Genomic DNA, 15,154 nt, shown 5'->3' with positions numbered 1-15,154 from the left:
TATTTTTTTGTTTTGTTTCATAAGGTGACATGAGCCTGGCAAATGTTAATAAAAGCATGGACAATTGAAAGTGAAGAAATTTGCAGTAGAATGTGCAGCAGAGGCCAAAAAGCAAGCTCCTCAAAGATTTTTGAGCTGAACTGATTTTATTTTGAAATATAATTTACAAATTACATTTATAAATTACAATTAAAATGTCCTATCGAATAAACTTATGAACAATTAATTAAAATAGTAACAGAAAATAATGTAAATACAAATAATAATAATGAAATAAATAATAATACAATTTTAAAACAAGTTTTTTTTTTAAAAGTCATGCTAAAGTGTGCCAAAACAGACATAAATATAAAATAAATAAAACGTACAATAAGCTCAGTAGCAGTAAAATCATTCAAAGCTGAACAAAACAAACAAACAAATAAAAAGCTTAAAAAAACAATAAATTACAATAAAATTACAAATTATAAACACTGAAAAAGAAGAATAAATATAAAGAAAATAATTTGCTCATAAGTAGACAGAATCAGAATATTGCTGAGTACCACCTACAGCATCCGTCAGTCAGGTGTCTCATATTACAGTGCTGAGGCTGCAGTTCTCCTTGAGGCCACCAGAGGTTCCCTAGAGTTTCTGCAGCAGCCCTGAGGAGGGGCGCGGCTCTCTGCACCGATTCAGGTCAATGAGTTCCTTGTGGTGAGGAGAACAGTCAGGCTGGGTGCCAGAGATGCGCACATTCAAAGTGTGCACATACCCACACACACAGAGTCAAAAAAGCAGTGGGACAGCACATTCAATAGCCTTATTATTAGACACTGTGATATTTTCAGAACCTTGTAGTTATTTGAGATAGAGTGTAGGATGGTGGGACTGGATCAAACCCACAAATTAGCACATATACCACTACATGAGAACAGGACATATATGAGCATCAGCTGTGACCTACTGTAAATATCATCCAGTATGTTAGTTGGGTTTTGAAAATGTCAAATGTAACTGAAGCTGCTTTACCTCAAAAGACCCTAATACGAGCAGAAAAGTATGTCATGTAGCTTTGCAGCATATGTGCGTGCATGTACACCCTGGGTATGTGTGTGTATTTTAGACAGTGAGGGAGGGAGGGCTGGTCTCCATGTAGTGCTGTGCAGCAGTGGCGATTCGGTTACATGTATAAAGTGCAGGGTGGAGATCCAGGAGCTGTGAAGTGAGCCAAGCTGGCTAGTGCTACTACAGTACTGCTGCGACTGCAACACACACACACACACACACACGTGCGCATGCACACACCGAATGAGGGAAACGAGGTCGGCTTGGCAATCTGTCAAATTTCTCCCTCTCTCCTCTGCTCGCTCTTGCCAAATGCTGCGTAGAATAGTGCTACACACACACACACGCACACACACACACACACACACACACACACAGGGGCCCTGCTCTACTGCACCATTTTAGTAGGCTTACAGCATACAGTGCACACTTTACACACGCTGCATTTTTTTTCTCCAAAAATGAGCACTGAAGAAAAAGGCCACATATTAATCATGCTGAGTGGATTCACCTCATGAAATGTCCTTGGAATTTTGGCAGCACGGTGGTGCGTTTCCCCTCCCTCTGTATCTTTTTGTAACAGCCAAAGGTACAGTAGGCATAAATGCAATTTCACAGACAGTCACATCTTGAGCTGGTGCCAATTTGTAGACAATTTGTAAACTGTTAACATTCAATAGTAGAATACGCTCTAAAAGGATCTTTCATCATAGCACAGAAGCCTCTGTTTCCCCAAGCAACACAATTACTTTTCTGATGTGGCTTTCATTTTTCATGGTAACGCCTCCATCCTGACAGCTGTAGTACAAAAAAAGAAAACAATAGTAGAGTGGCTTTTGCAGTGAGAAAAAAGTGTTCAGACGCTTACAGGAGCTGCACTAAATGCTCTCTGCTTGTAGGCTCAGTTATGTAAAAAAATCACAGACGCTGATGTGAGTGACATTCAGATATGCACTGTTTTTCACAGCTGCCTTCCTGGACTCCCACATCCAGATTCACCTTGAGGGTAATCTTTACACCCTTTTCTCGCTTCCTTTTTGCATCCCTTTCCCACCTTCCTGCGTGAGAAAAAAAAATCAGTTTGGCTGACATAATCCCTTCTGAGTCCTCTGTGGTATTTTAAAAAGGCACTGGCCGCTACACAAGCTAAGCTGTTTAATATGGATACAGCAGTGGTTTCTTGTAATTTTTTGTGTGTTTGTGCATGTGTTGGGGCTATATATAGGCTAACTGGGCTAATAAACAGGGATTAGGGGACACATTGGTGCTGGCTTGGAAAAAAAAGAGGTGTACCTCATTAGAAAAGGCAAGCGGACAGATTAGACCCCCAGTAGTTGTGTGGATTATAGAGGCGCAGTTACCTAACATGAGACATGGGAGTGACGTAGGACAGAGAGAGGTAAGGTCATTTAGGGACAAAGTTCAGAAAAAGGTGATGCATGCATACTAAGAGGAAAGCGGACTAATGGAAAAGGCAATAAGATTATTTTCTAATGTGGGCAACTCTAAAATCTGTTTTCAAAATCTGTTTACAGGTCTTACGGCGCACTACCACCAATGTGAAACAAGTTGTATGAATCCTTCGTCGGAGCCATTTCTCTACAGTCAGCGATTGTTGGCACAAAGTCTGAAAATAAAAATAATCTGCAAGTGTGAAGTAGTGAGCTTAGCAGATCTCTGTAGCCCACGTCTCTTCTCTGCTTGAGGCTGTGGTGTTATTTTTGTGCGTAGAGAGGGACTTTTTGAGCTCACATAAATAAATAAAAGACAAAAGCTACATTCTGAAGGGATTTTTGTTTTTTAAATCAAAGAATGACTCAGTCTGAGCAAAAAGAAAAAATCCAATCCAATAAATGTACTTCAGTGTTTCCTGTTCTCCATTAAGAAACAATAATGGCCCCTCTCGCTCAGTCTTGGCTTTTCCTCTTGCCCAGATCACTCCACAACTAGTCACAGACCTCGAGAGAGTAACCTTTTTTTAGATGTTTTCCAGGAAATTCTTCTTCTTCTAATCTGGCCATCTAATCCTTCTAATCCTGTCCTTGAGTGTAACCTGCACTTTGCCTGTTCTAAACTCTCAGTATTTCCATTCATGAAACCATATGTTAATTGTAGTGATATGCCTACCTCCTTAACACAGTTCGTGACTGAGTGTTACAAAGTGCTTGTCCTTAATCTTGGAAATAATTCTGTCATCCTCCACTTGTTGTTTTCTGTGGTCGTTCAGACCTCCTGGTGTTGCTGAGCTTTTCAGTGCATATAGTTCTTTAAAAAAATGGCTAAACTGGAGACTTGGCTAGCCGTAAAGTTTTGCTCTCTCAAAGGTGAGCTTGTAAAGATGGAGACATTTGTAACTAATTTATTTTATGTTTGGTTACTGGTTAATTTATGTGGCCACGCCCCATATAAAAAAAAAACCCACGTATGTTATTAAGCCATCCTATATACACTGAGCATAGCTTTAACTGAGACAGGCCACAATGGTGAACTAAGATGCCTAGTATCAACTGATACCCTTCTACACATCCAGCTAGCATATGTCATATAGAAGACAATATTTAAGCCGTTTAGCAAGCATTTGTGCAGACATCTTCAACCCGCTTTGCAACCCACTTCCACTCCAATTCGATGCTGTTAATGTCGGCAAACAGAGCAATGCAGACCAATATATATTACTGGTGAAGGAAAAAAAAATTGGAATCAATCTTATACCAAGTAAATACAGGAGCAGTATTGCTGATATTGATTGATATAGATCAATACTGATACTTTAAACTAAAAAAGCTTTATGAGGCTATAACTTATGAGATGAATCATCATCATCAATGTCCAAATACTCAGACATTTTTCATAGTGGGTCATTTGCAAAAAAAGAATGAATTTAAGTGGCCACTGGGCAACACACTGAACTTAGAGACAAAGTATCGGTCCTATTGCAATAGTATCGATCTGATACCAATACCAGCGTTGGTATTGATTCTGTTGATATTTGGATCGATCAGCCCACCTCACAAAAGGAAATATAGTCAGAGTTAAGATGTTGAAAAAAGTACAGAAAGCTATGAAGGCTACATCAAAGAGAACAAAGAGATAATGTTACCTCTTCTGGAGTGATGTATATCAAGCATGCATTTTGAGATGTGTTAACTAAAAGCACAAGCTAAGAATGCATATTTCTCACTTTCAGTACACCTATTTACAGGCCTGCACAAGCGAGCTCAGCTTTCAGTGTCTGCTCTGTTAGAGTGATAGCTGCAGGATCTGCAATGAGAACGCCCTGCTTGCTCTGGCTCCTTTGATCACAGACACAAAATACAGCACCGCAAAGAGGAGGAGACATGTGGAAGCTCCTCGGCTGTCCCCCGACGACCTTTTCGTTGCTGACATTTTATTGTTTCACTTCTGGATTCAGTACGCTGGAAAAGAAAAAAACAAAACAATAACAGTGTGTATGTGTGTGTGAAAGGGCTCAAGTGTGCAGTTGCTTGTGTATATTGAGTGGTGCACTTGAGCCGCGCACCCTGACATGCTAATAGCAGGGTTTCTAGCTTCCTTCATCTTTCTTACACATACACACAAACACACACACACACACACACACACACACACACACACACACACACACACACACACACACACATACAGATTGTTTAGGAAAATTTGATTGAAGTCAATATTCCGTTTATATTTTCACAGCCGTAAATTACATGGATTTAATGCTAACCGCAGACGTTTATTTTTGGCAGTATGGACCAACAGTGCCTCTAAAACAACATTTAAAGCCTTATAAGAAGCACTAAACTGCACTGGAGCACTTGCAGACCAAAGTATTTTAAAAGGATTAGCAGTTCTATAAAGAGTTCCTGTTATATGAAGCAAAGATTTATATTAATACTGTAAAGGAATTAAAAACTCAAGTGAACTTTTCAAAGTGATAAAACAAGCCTTGCAGTCATGCTTGTGCATCTGGGAGGCTGTATGTAGAGACAGTTGTAGTCTGAAGTTACGTACCGTTTGTGTTTAACATTTCTGCTCTCTAGCATCTGTATATGATGCTTACAATGCTTACTATATGCTTACAATAGACACTTGATTTGATTAGTAATGAAAGCAAAGTGCAGAGAGGCGCCAAAGAGGCCACCAAAAACAGTAGGATTTCATGTGATGTACATGCATGCAACACTTTTTTAGTCTCACTGACCACATAACAGGCTTTAGACTACAAATCACACTTTTTTAGCCACACATAGCCGTGCAACATATGGCAATACAGCCCTTTATTGTGTGCACCTAAAGCACTTTATTTACCTCAAATCCATGACCAACTACAAAATCACCAGTTAGCCTAACATCTGTGTGTTTGGGAAGAAGCCGAAATTCCTGGAGGAAAGGAAATGCTGGAGGCCACAGGCAGGGTTCGAACCAGGAACCTTCTAGCTGTGAGTGATAGTGCAGTGATTTATTCTCCAGGATCATCTGATAATAAAATGTAACAACAACTGGATGACCTGATTTGCTGAGACAGTTCACCTCATGTGATCTAGCTGCAAACGCATTTTGAATTGTTACCCAATAAAGAAAACAGTTACACTGATAGTAAGAAAAATAGTATATTGCCATATGTGTAGTTGGACATAATGGCTTTATTCACTCCTGGTTCAGACCATGACCTTTTCCTAAAAAAAAACATACCTACAGACAGACTTTCGATGTAGATTTCTTTCAAAACTTTGTGCATTAACCACTCACGCCAGTCACCTTCCGCTGACTGTGAAAGAAAAACATGCTCTGAAAGTGAACCAGATCATTATCACACTGTGACAACAATGTACAGTTAAGTGAAAATGAAAGTTTTCACAGGTCTCTGCACAGTCCTGTGTGAAACTAAGTGCACCATTACTGCTTCCATAGAAGTTAAGAGGGCAATTATTAGCCGGGTGCAGCTAATCAAATGGCTTTGATTGACTAATTGATCATCAGAAACTATATGAAAGTGGACATTGTAGGAATTTACTGATTTGGAGAATTCAGTAGTGTGTTAACAAAAGGCCAAGGAGGAAAGATGTCAGGTCTGATCTTACAGAAGCAACTGTCACTGCCCATCAATCTGGGATGGGTTGTAAGACAAATTTCAAATTTCAAGTCACTGAAATTTCATTTTGTGGTGAGAAAGATTATTCACAAGTGGAAAACACTGACTGGAAGACAGCTGCCAATCTTCCGAAGGAGTAGAGATCCCAGCAGAACCATCCCCAACTAATTCCATGCAGTGCTCGAAGAAACTGTAAACAAACAAACAAACAAAACCCATGAACCAAGAGCTACATCTTGGGTTTGCATCACATTACAGGTTTAGCTGTTGCTCACTAGGTACAGAAGGTCATATATTAATTGGAAGGTTGGTGGTTGGACCCCGGCTGCTCCAGCCTGTTTGCCAAAGTATCCTTGGACAAAATATTGAACCCTGAGTTCCTCCCAGTTGTTTTTTTGGAGTATGAATAGTCTGAAGGCAGAAAGCATTTATGATACATGATATCATACATGTCTATGAATGTGTACCTGAGCACCTTGCAATCGAGTCAACCATGAGCTCCTCTGTATGCCAAAGTACTCTAGAGTCAAATGTCCAACACCTTGGTTGAAACTAGGACATGCAACAGGACAATGATCCCAAGCTAATCAGCAAATCTACAACAGAATGGTTGAACAAGAAAAGAATCAAAGTGCTGCAATGGTCCAGTCAAAGTCCAGACTGATTGAAATGCCACGGTGGAACATTAAACTGTGCATAAACAAACCTCAATGAAGTGGCCTCATGTCAGTGTCAGTGTAAAGATGACTGGGCTAAAATCCCTTCCACAACTATGTGAGAGACTGAGAAAGTCACACAGAAAGCTATTATCTCAAATGTCGCTGCTCATAAAGTTGGTTCTACAAGCTACTAAATCATCAAGTGTTATTCGTTTTTAATAGGATTGCATAGAGTCCTGTCACGTGCCTGTATTTGACAATTTTCTTCTACAGAAACTTAATTTTAGGCAACATGGTTGGATATTTCACTCTGCACCAAAAAAAAATCTGATTAGTTTGCCTTTACTTTTTAAAGTTCTCATTAACAAGTTTGTTTAATTTTTGCTTAAAATGAGCGGGCAGTGTAAATCAGCAACAGCCCAGAAGGCTCGCACACCCTCTCAGGGCACATCTGTCGACTGAAACAGCAGAAAAAGAAATGTCAAACTTCAGAGCGTTCAATGCACACTTTGGCCACAAACTCCAAAGCGGCCACTGCTTTTTCTCCTGCGTTTTAGTGCGATGTGGCTCCCTGTAATTTACCTTCTGCCGGAGCACGTAGGGCCGTTCGCCCAGCATTCCTCTGCCTGCCCACCACAACACATGAAAGCTTCAGCCACAGCTGTTCTAGATGGGGCGAAATGAGTCCCAGATGGCAAAGTGTTTTGTGTGTATGTGTGTGTCTGTGTTTCTAGCCACATAAGAGAGCAGCTTTTACTGTACAAGTGGCCTGAGTCATATCCCCAGGGTAATGTGGGGGAGACCGTGCAGGATGGTAGGGAACGTGTGGGTGTAGCCTACTGTATGTGAAAGCATGTTCGCTATCCGCAGCGCAGCTGGTATGCCCTGGACTTGTATGTGCTCATGCTTGCACATGGACAGAAGTGCAGGCTAGTCCTTCATTACGCTCTAAGCACAATTACAGCTGAGACACAGAAATAACTTCTTTGGAATTGAGAAATTGCCACTGCTACTTTGCATATGTGCAAAATCATGCCAGTTCAGTACAGTTCAAAGGCTATTGATTAACCAGCTATGATCAGCATCCATCCTGTTGTTAATTATGCATACCACATACGATATCCTCTGGAAAGATAGGATAATCCTGATGGTCAAAGACTGACAGTCAGCCCACTACTAAGCTGCTGAATACTTCTATTTGCCATTCAAGCATGCATCATCATATCCAAGGCTACATCTAACAAATGTTGTGGCTGCATGTAATGCAGAATCTTTTGAAATCAGTAGCATTTATAGAATGAGTGGTCTACATCAACAAAATGCTAAAAATGACCACAGTCCATTCAGCTTTGCAAGCTTTTGCAGTAAGCTGCAAACAGCGTCACGCTAAAGAGCTGTGATGAATGCAAGGCTTTGAGAGATATACGACAAGCTGAGGGTTAACAATGTTTTTCTCATCTTTCCAGAATGTTTCACGCGGGGGTGAATGTGACTGAGCGTGTGGTGTGTGTGGAGCACATGCATGTATATGCTGCTCCACGTGTTGCACGGTGCCTGCAGACTATAGCATGTTTACACTCAACAGCACTCCTTTATTGTACTGGTCTAATGGGTGTTCATCTCTATGTTGTAAGCACAGAGTACTTGAAGAAGATGAATCTGTAAGATATGTCTACTTTTGCCAAACTTTATCTTACAGTACTCTAATAGTGTGTGACCTGATGTGGCGATATGGTTTAACCCATTTAAATTCAGACCTAAATATAGCATATTTTACATGTAGTTTGTGATTAACATGTAATTTAGGTGTAAGGTGTGTCAGATTTGATCCAAATTAGATTTTGTGGTATTTATTTGATTCAAATTAAATGCGACTCCTGTTTGTTTTTTCAAAAATATTTCAAAATGATTGCAAAGGTTGGAGCAAAATTCATTTAACTAAACACTCAGTTTCCCAAATTTCTGAGCTGCTCTGTTGTAAGCTCAGTAACTCAAATAAGCTGAGGTGAGGCCTAATAAACAGACACGTTACTCACAGCCACTAAGACCTTTGATGATGATCATTTTTAGTCTTGATATATTTGAAACAGGTAATGTAAAATACTACTTTCTGCGAAGTTCTCAGTTACTGTGAAGGGGCAAATTAGCTCTATAGCCAATTTTTGGTAGCATGGTTTGGCTCATCTTTTCCCCCAAATCAACCTAAATTTAGTTGTAATGCCATTATTTTACAATAACACTAACAATTAAATAAACATATGAAGAAAAGAGTGCTATCACATTCACAGTTAACTACCCTGGACTTTTTAAAAATGTGATTTCCAAAATAACCCTCACAGGTGTGGTTAGTTTCCTGGGTGATTATCAAAAGGTTGTGCTGTTTTCTAAACATAGACTCACTCAGTTCATTTCAATATCAAGCGCCAAAAATAAGACGTGATTTTTACTGCGTTAAATATCAGCGCAGTTAGGAGTAAATTGCTATTTGTGTTAGTAAATCAGTTTGCATGCTAGATTTAAATATTCTCCTTCTTATATTTTGTGCCTTGAAAAAGGAACAAACCCATTAGTTGCAAAAATCCCACCTCTTACACACAACACATTACAGACAGGGCTTTTTTTATGCCAATACCCAGTTTGTAAATCTATATTAGTGTTCTGCGATTACTCTCACCTATCACATTTCTTGCTTAAAGATCGTTCACCACTGTTCTTTCAGGTTCTAATAATGTTTTGGAAAGTTAATAACCCAATTTTGATAGTTAGATATATTAGGTACATTTATTTCATTTTAGCAATGCCCTTAGTTGTTTCTTTTGCTTGATATTGGCCAATAATTTAACTTTTTAAAAAATGGAATAATGTCTCTTGTACGACTAGTGGATGTCCTCCTACATCATTGTTTAAGAAACGGGAAGCTACTCACTGCATCAGGGCTGAATAACCTGTTTCCAGAGGAAGCGTATTAATTACTGTAGTAATTATCCAGTAGAAGGCTACTTACTCACCCCAATAGAGCACTTCACTTTCAGACTGCGCTTGCTATGGTTTGTAAAATTAGAGTGGGAGGCAGAGCCTTCAGCTTCCAGCCTCCTCTTCTGTGGAACAAGCTTTAAGTTTGGATTCAGGAGACAGACAACCTCTATGTGTTTAAGTTTAGGCTTAAAACTTTCCTTTTTGATAAAGCATATAGTTAGAGGTGGATCCGGTGACCCTGAGTCCTCCTTTAGTTACGCTCAATAGGCCTAGACTGCTGGGGGTTCCCATGATGTACTGAGTGTTTCTTTTGACTGACTATGTGTTTATTAGGGGTGCAACGATACTCGTATCGATATTGAACCGTTCGATACAGTGCTTTCGGTTCGGTACGCATATGTATCGAACAATACAAAATTTGTAATTTATTTTATCAACTTTCCTTCTGACGATGCTGTCTGTGTTGAGCGATCAGTGAATCTGCGTTCGACTACTCCGCCTAGGCTGCACTGTCGAGCGCAGATCCACTGAGCGTTCAACACAGACAGCATCGTGAGAAGGAAGAGCGCAGGGCAAGCTAGCGAGACAGAAGTTAAGCTCTCCTTGCAACATGGCAAATTGAACCTCCCCCACCCTCATTCAGATCTGGCGTTTGGAATTATTTTGGTTTTCATGTGACGTATGACCCTGAAGGTAAGCGCGTCATGGACTAAAGTAAAACAGTATGTTGGATGTGCCACGCAATGCTCAATTACATGGGTGGGAACTAGTGTGTTAGCGCAGTTAGCTCGTTAACGTGTTGGCCGTCTAGCCCCACGCAGGGGTAGCTCGTTAACGGAGATTTGCCGTGTTGTGGCGTTAACGTCATTTCAACGAGATTAACGCTGACAGCACTAGTGGGAACACAACGAATATGACTGCACATTTACGCCGACATCATCCTAGTGCAAAGACAAGTGGAAGCAGACAAAACAACAAGCATGCATGCTACAAACTTTACCCGAGTCATTTAGACAGCCGTTAGCACATGATTCTCCTTATGGGGACCTGATATGTTTAATATTGTGGCGAGCTCAGACAAGGAGGAGACGGAGGTGTCGTTTGGTCTTGCTTCCCGTGAGCTAGCCAGGGAGCACAGCCGTTTATTGACATCTGCAGAAGAACACTGCCGCTAACTAACTGCTCAGCGCGGCAACCGCACAGCAACAACAACACACAGGGCGCCCTCTGACCCCGGAAGGACACACCGTCGCAGCGAGAGGGCGTCACCCGTCACTATGGCAACATAAACAAAACATAACTGTACAAACAGAACCCCGAACAGCCCTGACCCACTACAATATGCTGCTGAGAATATAGCCCAGAAGAAGTGTATAGTATTGCTTTTATTTTGGAAAGAGCCATTTCTCTGTAATAAACTCTCTTTTCCAAAGATGAGTGATTCCTCAATCAGATACAGGGCTTGCAATATCGCTAGCCCGACGTCCCGGGGCTAGCGATTTTTCCAGTCGGGCTACCAAAATCTATCTCTGCCCTGCCCGTCAGGGCTATTGTAGGAAGGAAAAATATATGTCAATGCTTTTGCATTCTTTCGGAAATGTAGCTGGGTAATTATGTCATTGGCATCGGTGAGCCACTGTCAATATGTGACATATTGAAATCACGTTTGAATTTGCGCTTGTTTTTTGCTTTCACTTTGCAATCGCGCGAACTGTGTATAGAGAGCGACAGCACTGATTGGTGAGTGATGATAATTTGCGCACCAATTCCTCTGACATCGTCTTATCAATCGTTAGCTTACTATGCAAACATGACAAGTGAAATCTCCCGCAGCAAGCTTAAACATGTGAGAGGTTGATCGCGCAGAGAATCGCTGACCGTTATGTGTGTGTGTGTGTGTGTGTGTGTGTGTGTGTGTGTGAGTGCGTGTGTAAAAGCAGCAGCATATATATTTTAGTTCTGCTGAGCCAAATAAGACAGGTCAGGGTGAAGAAGTGACAGCCAAAGAAAAGCTTACCACAAAACGGAAAAGTTATGACAAATCAGACTATAAGGCAAAAAAGTGCAGCTTTATGGTTTCATGGACAAAAGAATTTCTGTGGCTGCAATATGACGAGCTATATAACCGGGGCTGCACATAAGTGGTCCGCAGGTGCGCATTCGCTGTCAAAAAAAAAAAAAAAAACGCGCACAAGATATGAAGTTGCAACGCGTGTTTGCATACATAAGATTTTCTGGAGGAGGACAGACATTTGTTTAAAACTCTTAAAGATGTCGAAGAAGCTCCTTTAAGCAATTACTTTGGTGTTCCTCTACCTCCAAACAAATGTCAGAAGGAGTCCGAACCACAAAAGAAGCACGTATTCTCGGAAAAGTGGTTGCAGGAGGTGAGCTGGCTTCAAACAAATGATGAACGCACAGAGATGTGGTGCAGAATGTGCCGTGAAAATCCCACTCTAGCGGACAAAAACAGTGCTTTTTATATGGACGCAAACGCGCGTTGCAACTTCTTATCTGGTGCGCGTCTTTTATTTTGACAGCGAATGCGCACATGCGGACCACTTATGTGCACCCGTGTAAATAACATAATGTTCTGCCGGGTGTGTTGTTGGTTTTCTCTCGATTTCTGAGTCGACAAGCGCCTTTGTTACTGGGACCAGTCATTTTAAGAAAGGCCCCCATTAGAAGCCATGAGAAATGCAAGAAATGCATTATTGCTCAGTCTGCAATATCTTTCCCAGAACAAACACCAATTGAAAACTAAAAATAAACCTGAAAAATCTGTTTAGAACAGCGTACTGTTGCAAAGAGTGAACTACCACTGGCAAAATTTAGCAGTCTTTGCAAACTTCAAAAAGCAAATGGCCTAGATCTTGGTTCCACTTGTCTCTTACCTGTGACTTCAGTGGAAATTTCAAATTCAGGATCTGACACAGACTGATTCATGTCCTACACAGTTCTTACAAGTTCATAGAAATTTCTGTTCAATTAGAACCAAGTATTTGAGTTGATGATTGTAATTTTTATACAATGTTGTAATTTGTTTTTCAACAATTTTTTGATTAATGTTTTGTTTCCTTTACAATATTATACTTTAATGTATAATATTGTAAAGGAAACAAAACAGGAAACAAAACATCAATCAAAAAATTGCTCTCTTTTTTATTCGGGCTACTTACATTTATTTTGGGCTACCAAAAGTCCCTGCCCGAAGGGCTACCAGGGATTTTGAAATTTTGAGAGCCCTGAGATATATTTATTTTTTTAATTACTTTTGTTTCAGCAACATTAAATTTAAAAACTGTACTTTTGAGTTAAAATATATATTTATAATTTTTAATAAATGACAAATTAAAAAGGCATGAACATTTTTTTTGTATCGAAAAAATATCGAACCGTGACACCAAAGTATCGAACCGAACCGAACCGTGAATTTTGTGTATCGTTGCACCCCTAGCGTTTATATACCACTCTGTATTTAATCATTAGTTATTATTATCCTCTGCTGTCTTCCACAGTCCTGTCTTTCTCCCCGTACACTATAAACTGATGTCCGCCAATTGCTGCCCCTTCCTGAGCCTGCTTCTTCTTTAGGTTTCTTCCTGTTAAAAGGGAGTTTTTCCTTCCTACTGTCACCAGTTGCTTGCTCATATAGGGTTGGTGATTGCTGGGTTTTTCTCTTTAACATTGCAGAATCCTTACCCTACAATATAAAGCGCCTTCAGGTGACTGTTGTTGTGATTTGCCGCTATATAAATAAAAATGAAATGATTTAGTAAGGGTGGTGACTTTTGTTTGGCCATGTACCAGCGATTCACTGGCATTTTGGGCCAGTGTTCAAGTCTTTTACATGAGGTCTTACCTCACATTACTGCAGAGAAGTTTGCTCAGAGATGTCTGGCAGTGTTGAGCAAGAAGGTGAAAGGTGAAACTCAATGTCTGGGTAGTAGTTCCTCTTCTGAATGAACATGATAAAAAATGCTTCTTGTTTCAAAAGTTTCTTTTGGCTAATAAGGCTCCAACATTGTCAAAGAACAGCGTCACAAGTCTGAGACATTTCCCCATGAAAGCAGTTTGTAGCTTGACCTTTGTAGACCTTCAAGTTCTACATTCAGTTTTGAGCCTTTTATTCCTCAAAACATTTTATTCTATGTAACACTTTACACGATGCCAAGAGTTGAAAGATTACTTAGAGATTGCTTCTAAAAGTTAGCAGTCACAACAAAACACTTAAAGGACTGAAAAGCTCTTAAGTCTCTTTTATTTATGGGCATGTGGGCCACTCAAGCTTCGTCTACTTTGATTTAGGAGAGTTTCTATTAGAGGCTGTAAATCTCTTGTGATTACAACGTTGCTTTGTCCAAACTATAAGAAGACATCTGTACCACCAGTGTGCAAAATTACCTACCATTTACATTTTTAATCGACTCAGCTGAACGTTAGCTGACCCTGGGGGGTGCAACACACATATCGACCTTCAAGTCTACAAATTTCCCATTTTGGAAAAGTGGCTGAAAATAAACACTGACGATCGTCTTTATACATAAAAAAACTGCAAAATGTCCACGTGCAGCCCGCTCTCACCTCTGAAGCAGTGTGACAAAATTATCCTCCCAATTTCTTTCCCTCTGTGACCTGTCAGAAAGAAAGATGCCGCTTGTACGGCACCCACGGAAGCGAGACAGCTAGGCGCCACGTTAGCGGCTTCTGCGTCTAGACGCAGCCAACAAGCCTTCTTTTCTCCAGCCTGTGAAACACGGTGTGAAAAATAAAGTGCAACTTTATATTGCACTCACACGCGGTGATGTCACCTCACTGCTGGCATGTCACCTCACTGCTCTTATTTGCATTTTGTTTTCGGCTGGCAGCGTCTCCTAAAATTGCTTCCAAATAATGTCTGGTTGTTTTATTTTTTTCTAATGTTTTTTTTATTTTTTTTTTATTCCTCCAGTCTTCCGTTCCACCCTTTTCTTCTTTCTCAATTACTCTCTTAACTTTTATCTGCACTTGTTACCCTACAGCACAAACACTTTCTCGCACAAACACACACAGCACAGAGCCTAGAGAAAGAGGCCTCTGTGCTCTGGAGACAAAAGCGCCTCTTTCTCCGGAGAGGGAGCTGAGCTTCCGGTTGAAGCTCACTGTGTCAAAGGGGAGAGGAAGGGCAGACAATGGGCCAAGAATACGATATATAGTGATGTATGTGTGTGTGTGTGTGTGTGTGTAAATTTAAACTGCTTAATTTATCTGTGTTTTGATTCTGCATGTGGCGCATGTGAGCTTGAATATGAGTGCCTTACTTTTAATCCATTAATGCAATTGTGCCTCTCCACCTTTTTCTCCAGAGCTTTCTGTCACTACGTGTGTGTGTGTGTGTGTG

The 15,154-nt window shown here is 40.5% G+C and overlaps 1 long non-coding RNA gene across 4 annotated transcripts; it reads right to left on the bottom strand.

The window, feature by feature from the left end:
* Positions 1 to 326: 326 nt before the first annotated feature.
* On the bottom strand, positions 327 to 14,657 carry LOC120736137. Of its 4 annotated transcripts, XR_005696421.1 has the most exons (4): positions 14,359 to 14,657; positions 6,247 to 6,329; positions 5,740 to 5,815; positions 327 to 4,463 (listed from the first exon to the last, which is right to left on the bottom strand). It is a non-coding gene; the product is annotated as an uncharacterized LOC120736137 (long non-coding RNA). The 4 variants fall into 4 exon arrangements; XR_005696420.1 differs by having other exon boundaries at positions 5,740 to 6,329; positions 14,359 to 14,646; XR_005696419.1 differs by lacking the exon at positions 327 to 4,463 and having other exon boundaries at positions 5,335 to 5,815; positions 14,359 to 14,650.
* Positions 14,658 to 15,154: the final 497 nt, after the last annotated feature.

This window comes from Simochromis diagramma, unplaced genomic scaffold, assembly GCF_900408965.1.
Source record: "Simochromis diagramma unplaced genomic scaffold, fSimDia1.1 OVJJ01000816.1, whole genome shotgun sequence".
Lineage (NCBI taxonomy): Eukaryota > Metazoa > Chordata > Actinopteri > Cichliformes > Cichlidae > Simochromis > Simochromis diagramma.
The sequence above is the reverse complement of the archived record's forward strand: the minus strand, read 5'-3'. Positions and strand labels throughout refer to the sequence as shown.